Below are 16,751 nucleotides of genomic sequence, written 5' to 3'. Positions count from 1 at the left end.
ATTAGCATAATGAGGTCCTCAAAGAATTTACCTCCAAGTTTGAGGAATGGAGATGGCTCACTCTAGGCAGGTAAATCAGCCACCAGGTAGACAACTCTTGAGAGTAGACTGGCAGAATTTCTTTTTTTTATTTAGTGAAATAATAACCTATATGTCTTCACATACAATTTTAACTAATCACTTTTTTCAATAAAATGCTCACCTCTCTATTTAATTACCTTAACACTGCAGAGCCCATTCCACCTGCCAATGCTTTTATGGGTCACAAAGAATTCCACAGGATATTTTAGAGAGTAAGGGGTTGGAAAAATATATTTGAGATCATCATCATGTTGATATCAAATGAAGCCGTAAGTATTGCTGATGTCAGTCAAAGGCCAAATATAGAACACTGGTTACTATTTGTGGGGTCATAGACACCTTCGAGAATTTAAAGGAAGTTATAAACTCATTTCCTAGAAACCAGGTACACATCTATCCAAATCTACTCACTGAGTGTCAGTAGTCTGCTCAGAGGTCAGCAGGAGCCCAAGCTCTGTACACTGCTGAGGAGTGTTTCTGGCCATACTTTCTTCTCAGAAGTGAAGAACTATTCTGCATATCATATATATTATCATATGGAGATCATCTTCTTTTCCTAGAAAGAGAATCCTTTCTCCCTACCCACAGGAAGAAATCTATTTTGTCTGATGAATAATAATCACCGTGGGTAGGGCTTGGGGGATTTGGCTCCTCAAAAAAATGTCTGATAGCAGCAGATGGCCATTAAAAGGCTAGATTCTGCTAATTGAAAGTATACTGCTTCACTGATTGTATATTCCTGATTTAGGGATCCTCAGAAAACCCACTACCCTCTAATCCCTGCAGCAGATGGAAGTATCACCCAGAAGTCCATCAATGAACAGCATTTAGGCCAGGTATGGTTGCTCACGCCTATAATCCCGATACTTTGGGAGGCTGATACGGGAGGATCACTTGAGACTATGAGTTCAAAACCAGCATGATCAACATCAGGAGACCCCATCTCTATAAAATAAAAATACAAAAATTAGCCAGATGTGGGGGCCACACCTGTACTCCCAGCTACTCAGGAAGCTGAGATGGGAGGATCACTTGGGCCCAGGAGTTTGTGGCTGCAATGAGCCATGATTGTGTCACTGTACTCCAGCCTCGGTGACAGAGCAAGACCTTCTCAAAAAGAAAAGAAGAAAACAACAACAACAACAAAAACACCAGTTAGGCTCAACGTGGAACACTCCCTTCATCCCCCTTCTTCCCATGTGCCCTTCACAACCACCATAATCATAGTTGTAATATATTAATTAGAGTATGTATGCTTGTGAACACCAGACAGCTTGAGGGATACTTATAATGGGAATGTACAAAGTTTTTTTTTCTATGTTACATTGTCTACTATTTTTTCAAGTGAAGAAGTGTATTGAAATTACTTATTAAAATTTTTCTCCCAAATGATTTGAAGTCACCACTTAGCATCAATAAAAATGAGCATGATTCATTGTCCATATACAAGTCAGCCTCCAAATATTATCAGATGTTTTATTTCTGTTTCTTACCACCTATAATTTATGAAACCAATGGCAACACCCAAAACTAATTAAACAAAAATCAAAATCATCAAAACATAAGAAGAAGCATGGAAAGAAAGAGGTGGGAAGAGGAGGGAGAGAGGAAAAGAGGGAGGGAGGGAGGGAAGAAACTACAGATAACAGACTAATAGAGAAAATTTAACTGTATATGTTTAATATTCTGAAAATAGTTATTCATTAGTGAAAGCCTGAAGTAGCAAAAACAACTGTGTCTTTTCAATTAACAAAGAGGAAGTAAACATGGGAAAACTCTTCCCTCTGAACAAAACAGATATTAAAACAGCTGATAGTCACAGTGGGAGAGAAAGGAGTAGACAGATGGTGTAGAACTATACATGCTCCCCTAACTCTTTGAATTCTGATACTTCATTCTTCATTACTCACTGAAATGAAGTATGCTGGGATAGAAAAGACAGTTTCCAGTCACCATTCCAGGCCATCTGTATATAACATCTATGTTCTTACTGTGAAGAAAAAAACAGAAAGAGAAAAACATTCACTGGGCAGCGAAATAAGTGAAGACCAATATACATCTTTGAAACTTTTTTTTTGAGACAGAGTTTCACTCTTGTCACCAGGTGCCAGGCTGGAGTGCAGTGGCACGATCTCAGCTCACTACAATGTCCGCCTCCCAGGTTCAAGCAATTCTCCTGCCTCAGCCTCCCAAGTAGCTGGGACTACAGGTGTGTGCCACCAAGCGCAGCTAATTTTTGTATTTTTCAGTAGAGACGAGGTTTCACCATGTTGGCCAGGATGGTCTCAATCTCTTGACCTCATGATCCACCCGCCTCGGCCTCCCAAAGTGCTAGGATTACAGGCATGAGCCACTGCGCCCAGTTGAAACTTTTAATTAATAATTTATTTTTGTTCTTGGATATAGATCCCTTTGACCTAAATAATTTGGCATAGAATCTATGACATAGTTGGTGTTCAATCAATATTTGGAAATATATGAATGAACAAAAATATATTACATAGCCAATAACCTTAAATTAAACACATTAAGGTTATTATTTATCTTCCAATGATTTAAGCCTGTCTCCTGCTACAGGATTTTCAGTTTGCATTCCTTACACTTTAATTCCACACACTAAGAACTGAATTTAACATCTGAGAAAGAAACTGAATTGGCACACAAAGCAAACACGTATTGGGAACCTACTATATATTACACTCTGTCCTTGCAGATGATGGGCCACTGCAAGAGGCAAAAGACAAGGTGCTGCCCTCAAGTCTCAACAGATATTCATCTGTTTCTTCTTCCTGCTCTGGATGATATAAAACACTGGGCTAATTAGTGGGGCAGCTGAGCCTCGCAGCAAATGCCCTTCCTGTGGAAATGTCCTTGGCTGTCTGGGCGTGACACAGGAGACCTAGAGCCAAACCACAGGGGACAGCAGGAACAACTGAAGGAGCACCAAGTCAGATGAGGACTAAAGCAAGTCAAATGGAAGAGAGGAATGGGAAGTGATAGTGCTGAAGCCTGCACTCAGTATGAGGTTTATCATCACCCTGCTCTCAGGACTCCCACATGTTTCAACAGCAACTCACAGCCTTGATGAAATATTAGATCGGTTCTGAATGGGTCAATATGGGTACTTCAAAAAATGATTCTTCCAGACAGACGTGGTGGCTCACGCTTGTAATCCCAGCACTTTGGGAGACCAAGGTGGGTGGATCACCTGAGGTTAGAAATTTGAAACCAGCCTGGCCAACATGGTGGAACCTTCTCTCTACTAAAAATACAAAATTTAGCCAGGCATGGTGGTGTGCACCTGTAATCCCAGCTACTCAGGAGGCTGAGGCAGGAGAATTGCTTGAACTAGGAAGGCGGAGGTTGCAGAGAGCCAAAACTGCGCCATTGCACTCCAGCCTGGGTGACAGAGTGAGTCTGTATATAAAAAAAAAAAAAAAAAAAAAAAAATTCTTCCAAGAATCTTGAGTAGTATTCCAATGTGTATTTGTTTATCCATTTATGAACAGATAAACAGTTCCCCATATTTTTAATATTATGAATAAAGCTACTATAAACATTTGTGAACAGCTTTTTTGTGTAGACATGTATCTTCATTTCTCTTGGGTAACTATCTATTTAGAATTGGAATTGCTAGGTCCTGTGATAAGTTTGTTTAACTTTTAATGATCCCTGTCAAACTGTTTTTCAAAGTAATTACACCATGATGCATTCCCACCAGCAATCCATGTGAGCTCCAATTGCTGTGCACCCTCACCAGCATTTGGTATTGTCAGTTGCTTTTCTCTTTAAAAAATTTTGCTAGGTAGCTGTACGTCATTTTGCGGTTGTATGTGGTTTTAATTTGCATTTTCTTGGTCACTAATAACATTGAGCATCTTTTTATATGCCTATTTGCTAGTCATAATTCACCTTTGATGATGTGCCTGTTCAGATATTTTACCCAGTTTTTTTGGTTTCATTTTGCTTATTTATTTTTTTAGAGAGTGTCTTGTTTTGTCACCCAGGAGGGGGTGCAGTGGTGCAGTCATAGCTCATTGCAAGCCCAAGCTCCTGGGTTCAAATGATCCTCCCACTTCATCCTTCTGAGTAACTAGAACCACAAGTGCACACCACCATGTCCAGCTAATTTTTGTATTTTTTGTAAAGATGAGGTCTTATATGTTGCCCAGGGCTGGTCTCAAACTCCTGGCCTCAAGCAATCCTCCCACTTCAGCCTCCCAAAACACTGGGGTTACAGGCATGAGCCACCACATCCATCCTTTTGCCCGTGTCTTGAATTGGGCTGTTTTCTTATTATTGAATTATGAGAATTATTCAAGCTTTCTGAATGATTATGAGAATTCAAGTTTTCTGGATGCAAATCCTTTTTCAAGACTTTATGATAAAGGACTTGCATTCAGAATTCTTAAAGATTTCTCAGTTTTGCAAATATTTTCTCCCAGTCTGTGAATTGTCTTTTTATTTTCTTAATGGTGTCTTTTAAAGAGTGGATCCTGTTTATAAGTGATGAAGCCTGATTTATCAATTTTTTCTTTTACATTTCATGCTTTGTGTGTCCTGAGAAACTTTTGCCTAATCCAAAGTCAAAAAGATTTTCTGCTTTGTTTTATCTAGAAGTTTTAATTTTAGATTTTAAATTTAGCTTATCATCCATTGCAAGTTAATTTTTGCATATGGTGTGAGGTATGGTTGAAGTTCTCTTTTTTTTTGCATATGGTTGTTCAACTATTTCAGCACTATTTTTTGAAAAGATTATTATTTTTTTCTATCACATTGCCTTAGTGCCTTTGTTGAAAATTAATTGGTCATTGTCTGGGTCTATTTCTGTACTCTCTTTCTGTTCCATTAATCTATGTGTCTATCCTTTAATTAATACCACATTGCGTTGATTACTATGGCTTTCATGTGATATAATTTTAAGTGGAAAAAAGCACCATATATAGTTTTTAAATAACATGCTTACTATAAAAAATGTATATATATAGAAAAGACTGAAACTTGCAAAAATAAGATATGAGATTGTAGGTGATAATGTTCTCTATTTTTAAGAAAAGTTTCTTTTATCCTTAGGACTAGGCTCTGGCTCTGCCAGGGAGAAATGGTAGGAAATATCTAGAATATTCTGCTTTCTCCAAAGTTTTTTAGAATACATCTGTCCGAAGAAAGAAGCCTTACCTATAACTACTTCACTGACCCAGATTTACCTGGCTTCACAGAATGAATGTTCTTCTTGATTCTGCAATCCTTGGGAAAATCATTGCCCATTGGTGGCAAATTCTCCAGGGGTTTTGTTATTTCTCAGAATGCTGGCAATGTAGAAATATGTGGGATATGACCAATCACACATTTTCATATCAGTCCTCTGTTCTATAATAGTTATTCATTTAGTCACTCATTCATTCATCTGACATTTAATTATTTAATTTAATCAATAATTAAATCTGACATTAAATAATTAAATGTCGGATGAATGAATGAGTAACTGAATGAATAACTATTTTACTATACACCAGAAACAACATTGAAATTGCAAAGATGAAGAAGGCAAAATCTCTGTCTTCAAGGTGCTCATAGTCTAGTAAAGAAAAGAGGTTCAAACAAACAATTGCTCCACAGGTATCACAGTGCTAGGGTGGGTCCCTCCCGTTTAAGGTAAAGTGGGGCACCACAGAGAAAATGGCCTGTTCTGCTCACTCTCTGTTCAGCTATGACTAGTCAGTGACTTCCCCTCTTTCCCCAAATTTAAGATCATCCTTCTTCTGTTTCATCTCACTTTCAGTAGACGACCTTCATGATGAAAATAGAGGTCAACAGAAGGAAACTCCCATCCTCATTGTCCTGCAGCCTAGAGAACAAACCTGCCAGTATCTGTTCCCTCTCCTTCAGAGGGAGGTGTTCTCTTTCTAGCTAAGATGAATCCCTTCTCAAGGGAGAGGTTCCACCCCTTCCAGGCATCCTAGGAGCCTTGTCCCACAGGCTATCCCCCTTCTCTCCTGGAACTCCAGCCTCTTCCTTTCTCCTCTGTGCTTAATCCTGCAATTCCATCACCTACTAAAGAAGAATCCTTATCTGATTGTACATCCCTTATCTGCTACCACCTGATTCTCTGTCCTCTTTTATTCTAAACTTGTAATAATAATAAAAGAAAAAGTCACCTGCACAATGTTCCACTTCCCCGTAATACTTTCGTTCCTCAGTCTGGCTCCTACAACCCAACCACATTTGCTCTTGCTAAGGTTGCCCATAAGTGCGCAAGTCTGGAATGCTCTGCAGTTCTCACCTCTTTACCTCTTAGTGCCACTCAACTCTCTCACCCTCTTCTATACTATTCCCTGGACTTCACTGATTCCAGGCTCCTGGGTTTTCTCCACTTCTCTGAGCATTCCCTCTCAATCTCCTTTGCTATCGCCTCTCCCCTTCCTTGAGTCCTAAATGTCAGTTTTTTTCAGGTTCAGCCTTGAGGATCTTCTCTTCCTAGGTAATTTCTATGACTTTAGAAATTATAGTCCACCCCTGTGACCCCTAGGACTTTAAGTGTCATCTGAGACATCTTTTTGGGGCTCTAAACCTACATGCTTAACTACTACCTGACATCTTTGCTTGGTTGTTCCGTAGGCACCTCAAATTTAACATTTTTAAAACCAAACATTTGCTCTCTCCTGCCCCCGGTCCATGTATTTCTTCAGGGGTCCTCATTTCAGTAAAGTATATAAAACATCTCCCACGTGTTGCTAAAATGTCCTTAACATTTTAGCAACACATTCATTTTCTCCAGTTCTAAGGGCACTGCCTCAAAATTAAATGTTGATTCTACCCAAACCTCTCCCTCTCCATACCACATCATGTCTTGTATAGGCTTTTATTGGTCTCCCCTTTGCTATAGTTGCTCATTTCAACCAAATCCCTACAGAGAGGTCTCAATCATCTTTTAAAATGTTAGCTATGACACATCATTTGCCTGTTTTAAACCTTTTGCTGTCTTCCCATCATCCTTCAGGTAAAATCTGACTTCTTGAATGCAGACAAGGCCTGTCATGATGTGGATCTTGCCCATCACTCCAGCCTCTTCTCACACCGCCTCACCACAAGCAGTGTCCTGCCACAGGGTGTTAGCACGTGCTCCTGAGAACACCTCCTCCCCGACTTTTCACATCACTAAGCCCTATTCATCTGTCAAGTCCCTGCTTAAATGCAATGTCATCAAGCAGATTTTTCTTATCCCCATCAATCTAAATTACTATTGATCTAAGTACACTAATATCATGAATATATTAACTTCTGTTTAGTTGTTTAATATGCATATTCCCCTTCAGACTATAAGCTCTTTTAAGGTGGAGGTTATGTCTGTCTGGGTTGCCTCTGCCTCTGGTGCCTAGCTTTGTGTCTAGCAAATAGTGGTTACATGGGTATACTACTTCCCAATTCCTGCTGTAACAAATGACCATAAACTTAGTGGCTTTCTTTTTCTTTTTCTTTTTTTTTCTTTTTATTTTTTCGAGACACAGTCTTGCTTTGTTGCCCAGGCTGGAGTGAGTGGTGCAATCTCAGCTCACTGCAACCTCTGCCTCCTGAGTTCAAGCAATTCCCCTACTTCAGCCTCCCGAGTAGCTGGGATTACAGGCACACGCCACTATGTCTGGCTAATATTTGTATTTTTAGTAGAAACAGGGTTTCACCATGTTGGCCAGACTGATCTCAAACTCCTGACCTCAGGTGATCTGCCCTTCTTGGCCTCCCAAAGTTAGTGGCTTTAAACAACACAAATGTATTCTCTGACAGTTCTAGGTACGAGAAGTCCTACATGAGTCTTACAGGGCAAAAATCAAGGTGTCAGCAGAGCCGGTTCCTTCTGGAGGCTCTAGAGAATAATCACTTTCTTGCCTTTTCCAGCTACCAGAGATGCATTCCTTTCTCTTTCTCTACCTTCAACCCAGCAGCATAGCATCTTTGAATCTCTCTGCTTCTATCTTTGCATCACCTTCTGTCTTACTCTTACTCTATCTCTCTTCCCCCATCTCAAGATCTTTAACTCAATCATATTTGTAAAGTCCTTTTGACCATATAAAGTAACATATTCACAACTTCTGGATATTAGGAACTGATGATTCTCAGGGACCATTGTTTAGCCTATCACAGTAATTGTTGAGTGAATTAATGAGTGAAGGGAGAGAACCAGGAATGCTTCACTGGGGGAGAAATATTTAAACTGTAATATGACAGATTAATAGATATTTACCAGGTAGACAAACAAAGGTTGTATTCATTCCAGGAATAGGGAGGTACATGGACAAAGGCCTAGAAGTAAGAGAAAGCAGGTTTTGTTTGAAGAAGGAAGCAATAGCGTCTTCTTGTACCGGGAGCTTGAGAAAGGATTTGAAATGAACAGGCAAGTCAAGGATGAGTTCTGCATCACTGGAGATGTAGAAGACTGTGTAAAGACTGTGGACATTACCTATAGGTGAGTCAATGCTGAGTCATCTGCATGCTTATTGCAATTCATTCATTCAAGATTTAACAAGCAAGCATTGAGCCAGCTTTTTATGCCAAGAGACGGTTAGATACCACCTGAAACAGATACCATTAAACCTAAACAGACCAAAATGGCAGCATAAGAGAGAAGGGATAAAATACTGACTGGGTGTTAGAACATCAGTTTGGGGGTATCTTATATACCAGCAAGGGTAACATATGAAAGATCTTATAGAAGCTCTGTGTCTTTGTGACATCCTTCTATGTTTTAAGATGTTTTTAAGGCCGGGCGCGGTGGCTCACACCTGTAATCCCAGCACTTTGGGAGGCCGAGGCGGGTGGATCATGAGGTCAAGAGATCGAGACCATCCTGGTCAACATGGTGAAACCCCGTCTCTACTAAAAATACAAAAACTTAGCTGGGCATGGTGGTGCATGCCTGTAATCCCAGCTACTCAGGAGGCTGAGGCAGGAGAATTGCCTGAACCCAGGAGGCGGAGGTTGCGGTGAGCCGAGATTGCGCCATTGCACTCCAGCCTGGGTATCAAGAGCGAAACTCCGTCTGAAAAAAAAAAAAAAAAAAAAAGACGTTTTTAAAATAAAAGTAATACAAATTAGAAAATGTAAGCATGCAAAACAAAGAAAATAAAGATATATTTCACTATCCAGAGATAAACACAATGAATCTTTTGGCATATATACTTTTATAATTTATTTAATATTATGCACATATGAAATTGATTACAAAGTATTTATTATGAAACATTGAGATATGCTAAAAGAAATAGAGAGAAATATAATGAAAATCCAGGTACCCACTACCAGCTTAAAAAATAAAACATTATCGATACAGTGAAGATTCCCTGTTTAACATTTCTGAATTTCCATCTCTCTTTTAATAATTTTATTTTTTTGAGACAAAGTCTCGCCCTGTCGCCCAGGCTGGAGTGCAGTGGCGCAATCTTGGCTTACTGAAACCTCTGCCTCCTGGGTTCAAGAAATTCTCCTGCCTTAACCTCCCTAGTAGCTGGGATTATAGGCATGCACCACCATGCCTGGCTAAATTTCTTTGTATTTTTAGTGGGGACAAGATTTCACCATGTTGGCCAGGCTGATCTCGAACTCCGGACCTCAGACCATCTGCCCACCTCTGTCTCTCAAAGTGCTGAGATTAAAGGCATGAGCCACTGCACCCAGCCTCCATAAATCTCTTTATACATGAACTACATATGTATGCTTCTCCAAATAATCTATAGTATTGTCATGCTTTAAAATTTTGTATGAAAGGCATCATCCTATGTGTACTCTTTTTTTCCCTTCTTTTTTTTTTAAAGAGATGAGATCTCACTATGTTGGCCAAGCTGGTCTTAAACTCCTCCTGGCCTCAAGCAGTCCTCCCACTTTGGCCTCCCAAAGTGCTGGGATTACAGGCAAGAGCCACCACACCCGACCTTAGTGTATGTACTCTTAGCCAGAATGTTTTCTGGATAAAAATTATGTTTGTGGGCTGGGCGCGGTGGCTCACGCCTGTAATCCAGCACTTTGGGAGGCCGAGGCAGGTAGATCACAAGGTCAAGAGATCGAGACCATCCTGGTCAACATGGTGAAACCCAGTCTCTACTAAAAATATAAAAAATTAGCTGGGCATGGTGGCACATGCCTGTAGTCCCAGCTACTCAGGAGGCTGAGATAGGAGAATTGCCTGAACCCAGGAGGCAGAGGTTGCGGTGAGCCGAGATCGCACCATTGCACTCCTGCCTGGGTAACAAGAGCGAAACTCCGTCTCAAAAAAAAAAAAAAAAAAATTATGTTTGTGATATTCAACTATATTGTGCATTCAATTCTAATTTATTTTTATAGCTCTAGAATGTTCGACAGTATGGTTATGCTACAATTTTTCTATGTTCCTATGTTTGTTCATTTAAATTGTTTCCAATTTGTTCCTTTTATAAATAATGCATATAATTCCTTGAGCATATATGTAGGACACATTCTTCAGGGTATACGTCTAGGAGTGGAATTACTAGATTTTACAATATATGCTTTATCAACCACACTTGCTATTACTAAATTGTTCTCCAAAGTAGTTGTACCATTTTACATACATGACAGCAATGTATAAGAGTTCTCACCTCTCCACATCCATTCTAACATTTGGCATTGCCATTTGTTCATTTTTGTTTATTTCTAATAAATGTGCAATGATATCTCACTGTGGTTTTAATTTGTATTTCTCTGATTCCTAGTGAAGCTATCTTTTCATACATTTATTAACCAACTGTTTTTTCTCTTCTGTCAATAGCCTTTTTATGTATTTTATCTAATTTCTATAGTACTTTTAGGTTACCTGTCTTTTCACTAATGTATGAGTTCTTTATACATTATGGATTTGCTTGCAAATAACAGACTCCCAATCTGTGACATGTCTTTTAATCTATTTTAATGGTGTCTTTGATTAATATATATTTTTAAATTTCCATCTTGTCATCAAATTTTTTCTTTATGCTTTTTTTTATTTTTTTGAGATGGAGTCTTGCTCTGTCACCCAGGCTGGAGTGCAGTGGTGCAATCTCGGCTCACTGCAACCTCTGCCTCTGGGTTCAAGTGATCTCCTGCCTCAGCCTCCCCAAGTAGCTGGGAATACAGGCACACACCACCACTCTCAGCTACTTTTTGTATTTTTATTAGAAACAGGGTTTCACAATGTCAGCCAAGCTGGTCTCAAACTCCCGACCTCAGGTGATTCGCCTACCTCAGCCTCCCAAAGTGCTGGGATTACAGGCGTGAGCAACTGCCCCCAGCCTATGCTTTTTCTTTCTAAGAAAGCTTTTCCTACTAAAAGTCATAAAGATATTTTCTTACATTCTAAAAGTTTTAATGTTTCACTTGTTTTTTGTTTAGTTCTTTAATCTATCTGTAATTTATGTGTTTGATAGTCTGTGTGTGTGTGTATGTGTGCTTCTGTCTTTCTATCCCTCTCTCTCGATAATCATTGTTATAGCACCGTAGATATCCATTAATCTGTGATGGATTTTTGTCATATATCAGATTACCATAGAAGAATGTGTTATTAATATTTCTTTCTGAATTTCTGTTCTATTTATTGGTCCTGGAGACTCACTACACTTAATGTCTGTAGCTCAATTCCTACAGCTTAATAATACATCGAGACAATTGACAAAAATGAGCCCTGGCCCCAACCTTGATTTTTTTCCAAAACTATACATTAGATATTTTTTTATCTTTTGCTCTTGCATATAAATTTTAGGATCACCCTGTTAATTCCCACTTTAAAAATCTGAGGCATTTATATTAGAATTGTATTATATCTATAAATTAATTTGGGGAGACCTGATAGTTTTGTTACATGAGTTTTCATATCCATTAACATAATGAATGTAGTAGCTCTTTATTTATTTCAGCTTTCTTTAAATATTTTTCAATAAAATTTAATACTTTTTCTGTTTAAAGTTTTTATACATCTTTTGTTGATTTATTCCTAAATGTTTTGAGTCTTATGTGGCTATTAAATGTTAATTTAAAATGTGTCTATGTATGTGTATATATACTTTCTTGATTTCTTGTTAATATAGGAATTCAATTGCTTTTTAGTTATATTTGTCTTATGTCTAGTAACCCTAGTCAACTGTCCTAATGATTTTCATAATTTGATTGTAGATTATCTTGGGTGGGTAGTTGTTTATGTAATCCTGTATGAGTAATCATATTTAAAGTTTTATTATTTGTCATTCTATTTTTAAATACTGTCAATTGTGTATGCATATTTATATCTCTTCCTTTTAGATAACCAATAGTATACACTTTTCCACCTTGCTTTTCTTGCTTAAAAATATATCTTGGAGATTACTCCATAGTAGTTTATATAGAAATTCCTTATTTCTTTTCACAACTGTAGAGTTATCACTTGGGTCGGTATACCAGCCACCCATTGACAGGTATTTGAGTTGTTTCCAGGCTTTGCTATTTCACACAATGCTGCAGTGAAAAGTCTTGTGTATGCATCCTTTTGTATTTTTTCTTTTGTCAGTGCATCTTTGGGATAGATTCCTGCAAGAGGGATTAGTGGGTCAAAGAGTAAATGCAGGTATTATTTTATCAGTTATTTGCCAAATTCTATGCATAGTTGTTGAATCATTTTTCATTCCTAATAGCAATGAATGAAAGGAACAGTTACCCCAAAGCCCCAATAATACAGTATGTTGTCAAATTTTGGGGTTTTTGCTGATCTCATAGGTATAAGACAATATCTCACTATAGTTTTAATTTGCATTTATCTTATCTTGGATGACATGGAGTATCTTTTCAACCAAGGAAAATTTGCATTTATTTTTTCTGTTTATATCTCTTGCTCATTTTTCTAAGGTTATTAGTCTCTTCTCTTTTTAAAGAAAATTTTAATATCTTAGGGATATTTATCCTTTCTGTAATATAAATTGAAAATATTTTGGCAGTTCATAACTTATTTTTTCATATCAGTGTATTTTTTACCTTTGTTATTAAAATACTTGTTATCTGGATAAAGAAGTCCAGGTTGGTAGTTTTTTTTTTATTTCTTTCAATATCCTGAAGTTATTATCTCTCCCTTGACATCTGGTTCTCACTTGTATTGGCTTTTCACATCAGCTGTTGATCAGATTGGTGCTTCTTTGTTGGTAATCTGCCCTTTTCCTTTTATTATATTTAAGATTTTCTCTTTGAATTTTCCTTCCTTCCTCTCTCTTCCTTTCCTTCCTTCCCTCCCTCCCTTCCTCCCTCCCTCCTTCCCTCCCTCCCTTCCTTTCTCTCTCTTTTTCTCCTTTCTTTCTTTCTTTCTTTCTTTTTCTTTCTTTCTTTCCTTTCTTTCTTTCCAGACTCTTGGTCTGTCAACAGGCTGGAGTGCAGTGGCATGATCTCGGCTCACTGCAACCTCTGCCTCCTGAATTCAAGTAATTCATGTGCCTCAGACTCCCAAGTAGCTGGTATTACAGGCATGAGCCACCATACCCAGCTAATTTTTGTATTTTTAGTACAGACGGGGTTTCAACATGTTGGCCAGGATGGTCTCGATCTCCTAATCTTGTGATCTGCCCACCTTGACCTCCCAAAGTGCTGGGATTACAGGTGTGAGCCACTGTGCTCGGTCTGTATTTCATTTTCTACAGTTTCACTATAACATTTCCGGAGGCAGATTTTTTTTCTTTTCTTTTTTTTTTTTTTTTAAGACAGAGTCTCACTATGTCGCCCAGGCGGGAGTGCAGTGGTGCAATCTTGGCTCACTGAAACCTCCACCCCTGGGGTTTAAGCAATTCTTCTGCCTCAGTCTCCCTAGTAGCTGAGACCACAGGCATGTGCCACCACACTAGGCTGATCTCAAACTCCTGACCTCAAGTGCTCTGCCCACCTCAGCCTCCCAAAGTGCTGGGATTACAGGCGTGAACCACTGTGCCTGGCCTGAGGCAAATTTCTATTTTTTTAGTTTCATTCGACCCTTTAGGCTCATTAAATAGTAAAATTAAATGCCTTTCATTAGTTCTCTGAAATTCTTTGACATCATCTTTTAAAATATTGCCTTTGCTCCATTTTATCTTTTTCCTTTTTATACTCCAATTATGTGAATGTTAGGCCTCACTTTATCCTCTATGTTTCTTAGTCAATATTCTGTATTTTCTCTTTTAAAAATTTTCTTTAGGTTTCATTCTGTATATTTTTCTCTGACACAGCTTCCAGTTCACAATTTGTTCTTCAATTGTATATAATACTCTATTAAACCCATCCATTCAGTACTTTATTTTACTTATTGTATTTTTCAATTTTTTATATTTCTAGTTGATTCTTTTCCAATTTTACAATGTCCCTGCTTATGGTTTCTATGCGCTGATATTTTTAAACAAAGCATTTATATACATGAGCATATTAGTATTGTTGTTTTACAACATTTGTCTGATAATTCTGGTATCTGGATTCCTGTAGCTCTATTTTCATTGTCTACTGTTTTCCTTAGCTCTGGATTGATTTGTCTTGAATCTTATTTGCATTATAATCTTTCATAGCTTGTTGAAAAATTAAAATTCTATTTATTGACAGTTTAAGACCCAGGATGATGTTATTCTCCTTCAAAAAGGACTTACTTTTTTTGCCTATGAGACATCTGAGTATATTACCAGTCTGAACCAGTATTTGAGGGTTTGGTGGGCTAGAGTAAAATCCATACCCCATGCTTACAGATTGCAGTCTTTGTCTCAAGCCAGAGCAAAAGATACTATATTAGGGCCTCTCTGTCTCTGAGGGAGATGAATGCCAGTTCCCAAACCTGCATGCATCTGAGTTATCAAAAGCTTAGCTCTGTGTCTGCTGCTTCCAGTCCATTGCCAAAAAGCCTCCAAGTCAAAATGGCAGCCCTGTGGTTCCAGGAGATACAGTGGGTGTTTCCCAAGATCTCAGTGAAGCTCTGCTTCTCAGCTTCCTTTTAACTATCAGCAAATCCTCCTTTCCAAAAAGATGCTGATTCACCTCTTTGAGAATTAATTGTTTTCTTGTTTTAATTCATTACTACCTTGTTAGATTCTAATGTTTGTATGAGTGTGTGTGTGTGTGTGTGTGTGTGTGTGTGTGTCTGTTGTGTTCCACTTCAAGTGGGAGATTTGATTGAAATCATCTGCTCTGCTAGCCCTGGAATCTGGAATATGGGCTAATATCTTACTGGGGGAGACCAAAAATAAATAAACAAGTAAATACATATTATGTCAGGTGGTGGTAAGTGCTATTGAGAAAACTAAGGCAGAATAAGGAAGATAGGAATGCCAGGGGTGAGGGGAAAAGTTTTCAGGGAAGATCCTTCTGAAATGATGACATTTGAGTGAATAACTGTGAAAAGTGAGAGAAGTAATTGTTCTAGGCAATTTTGACTCTAGCTGAGGCAGAGTATGTGAAAGGGGGTAGGTGGCAAGAGACAAAATGATGAGGTGAGGAGGTAGCTGAGGGCAAAATTATATAGGGCCTTGCGGGTCATTACTATTTCAGAATTTTACTGCGAGTGAGAGGAGGAACCACTAAAAGTTTTGAGTAAAAGAATGACTTGATCTTGCCTGCATTCAAAATAGATATCTCTGGACTCCCTGTTGAGAACTGACTGTATTGAAGTAAAGGAAGAAGTGGGTCCAGCTGGGAAGTTATTAAAATAATTCCAGTAAGAGAGTGAGATATGATGGAAGCATGTACCAGGAGTAGCAAAGGAGGTGGTGAAAGTGTTCAGATTTTTAATACATAGTATTTTGAAGGTAAAGTCAACAGGATTTACTGATGAATTGGATATGTGGTATCTGAGAAAGACAGAAGATAAGGTTTTAGCCTGGGCAACTGAAAGGACAGAGAAACCATTTCCTGAGATGCAGAAAGCTGTATGAAGAGAATATGACAGCAGAGAGATGGAAGATGTTAGTGGAAAGTCGGGAGCTTGATTTTCGACAGGTCAATTTTGAGATTCCCTATTAGATAAATGTTCAAGTGGAGATTTCAGTAGAGGCTGAGTAAAAGTCTATAATTTAGGAAAGAGGTCAGGGCTAGAATTATAAATTTGAGGCTCATTGGTGTATAAATGCTTTCAAAGCATAGGGACTGTGAATGTTGTTACCTAAGAAGTAAAGACAAAGAAATAAAAAGATTTTAGGGTGACACTCTGCAGTGTTCTAATACTCAGCAACCAGTAGATGAGAAGGACCTAAACAGCCAGTGGCATAGGAGGAGAACCAAGAGAAAGTGATACCTCAAGCCAAGTGAAGAAAGTGATTAAAAAATGAAGCATAGTCAACAGTTGCTGGACGTGCAAGTAAAGCCATGGATTGAGCAATGGTGAGGCCAAATTTTAGAAAAGTAAATCTAAGGAATAAACAGCTTTTGAAAACGATGGCATTAAAATGATATTTGCTCTTTTGAGTAAAATCTAAGAAAAAGAATTCTAATGGGAGCCTCTGGGCAACAGCAAATAACAGCGTTCTTTGGTATCAACTTGACAGATGGAAGTCTCTCCCCACCTCTACCATGAAAAATGCTCAACGGTTTGTCACTTTATTTATTCGCAGCATTATGTCTTTAGTCTGAGAAACAGCTTTGTACACTTTGATTTCTAGATTATTTTTTATATTTTCATATTTCATCAAATATTTTCACATATGATGATATGGGGGCAGGTGGGTCTTAGG

At 38.3% G+C, this 16,751-nt stretch overlaps 1 long non-coding RNA gene across 1 annotated transcript in view; it reads right to left on the bottom strand.

Moving 5' to 3' along the window:
* LOC105718778 (uncharacterized) overlaps nucleotides 1-16,751 on the bottom strand; it is a 160,398-nt gene that overhangs the window by 40,327 nt on the left and 103,320 nt on the right. Inside the window, exon 3 of the long non-coding RNA XR_001107825.2 lies at nucleotides 1,992-2,071. This is a non-coding gene — a long non-coding RNA (uncharacterized LOC105718778). The remainder of the gene's footprint in view (nucleotides 1-1,991; nucleotides 2,072-16,751) is intronic.

This window comes from Aotus nancymaae, unplaced genomic scaffold (genome assembly GCF_030222135.1).
Source record: "Aotus nancymaae isolate 86718 unplaced genomic scaffold, 86718_ANA_hifiasm-v0.15.2.pri h1tg000003l, whole genome shotgun sequence".
Taxonomy (NCBI): domain Eukaryota; kingdom Metazoa; phylum Chordata; class Mammalia; order Primates; family Aotidae; genus Aotus; species Aotus nancymaae.
Note: the sequence above shows the minus strand (reverse complement) of the source record. Positions and strands in the feature narration are given on the sequence as shown.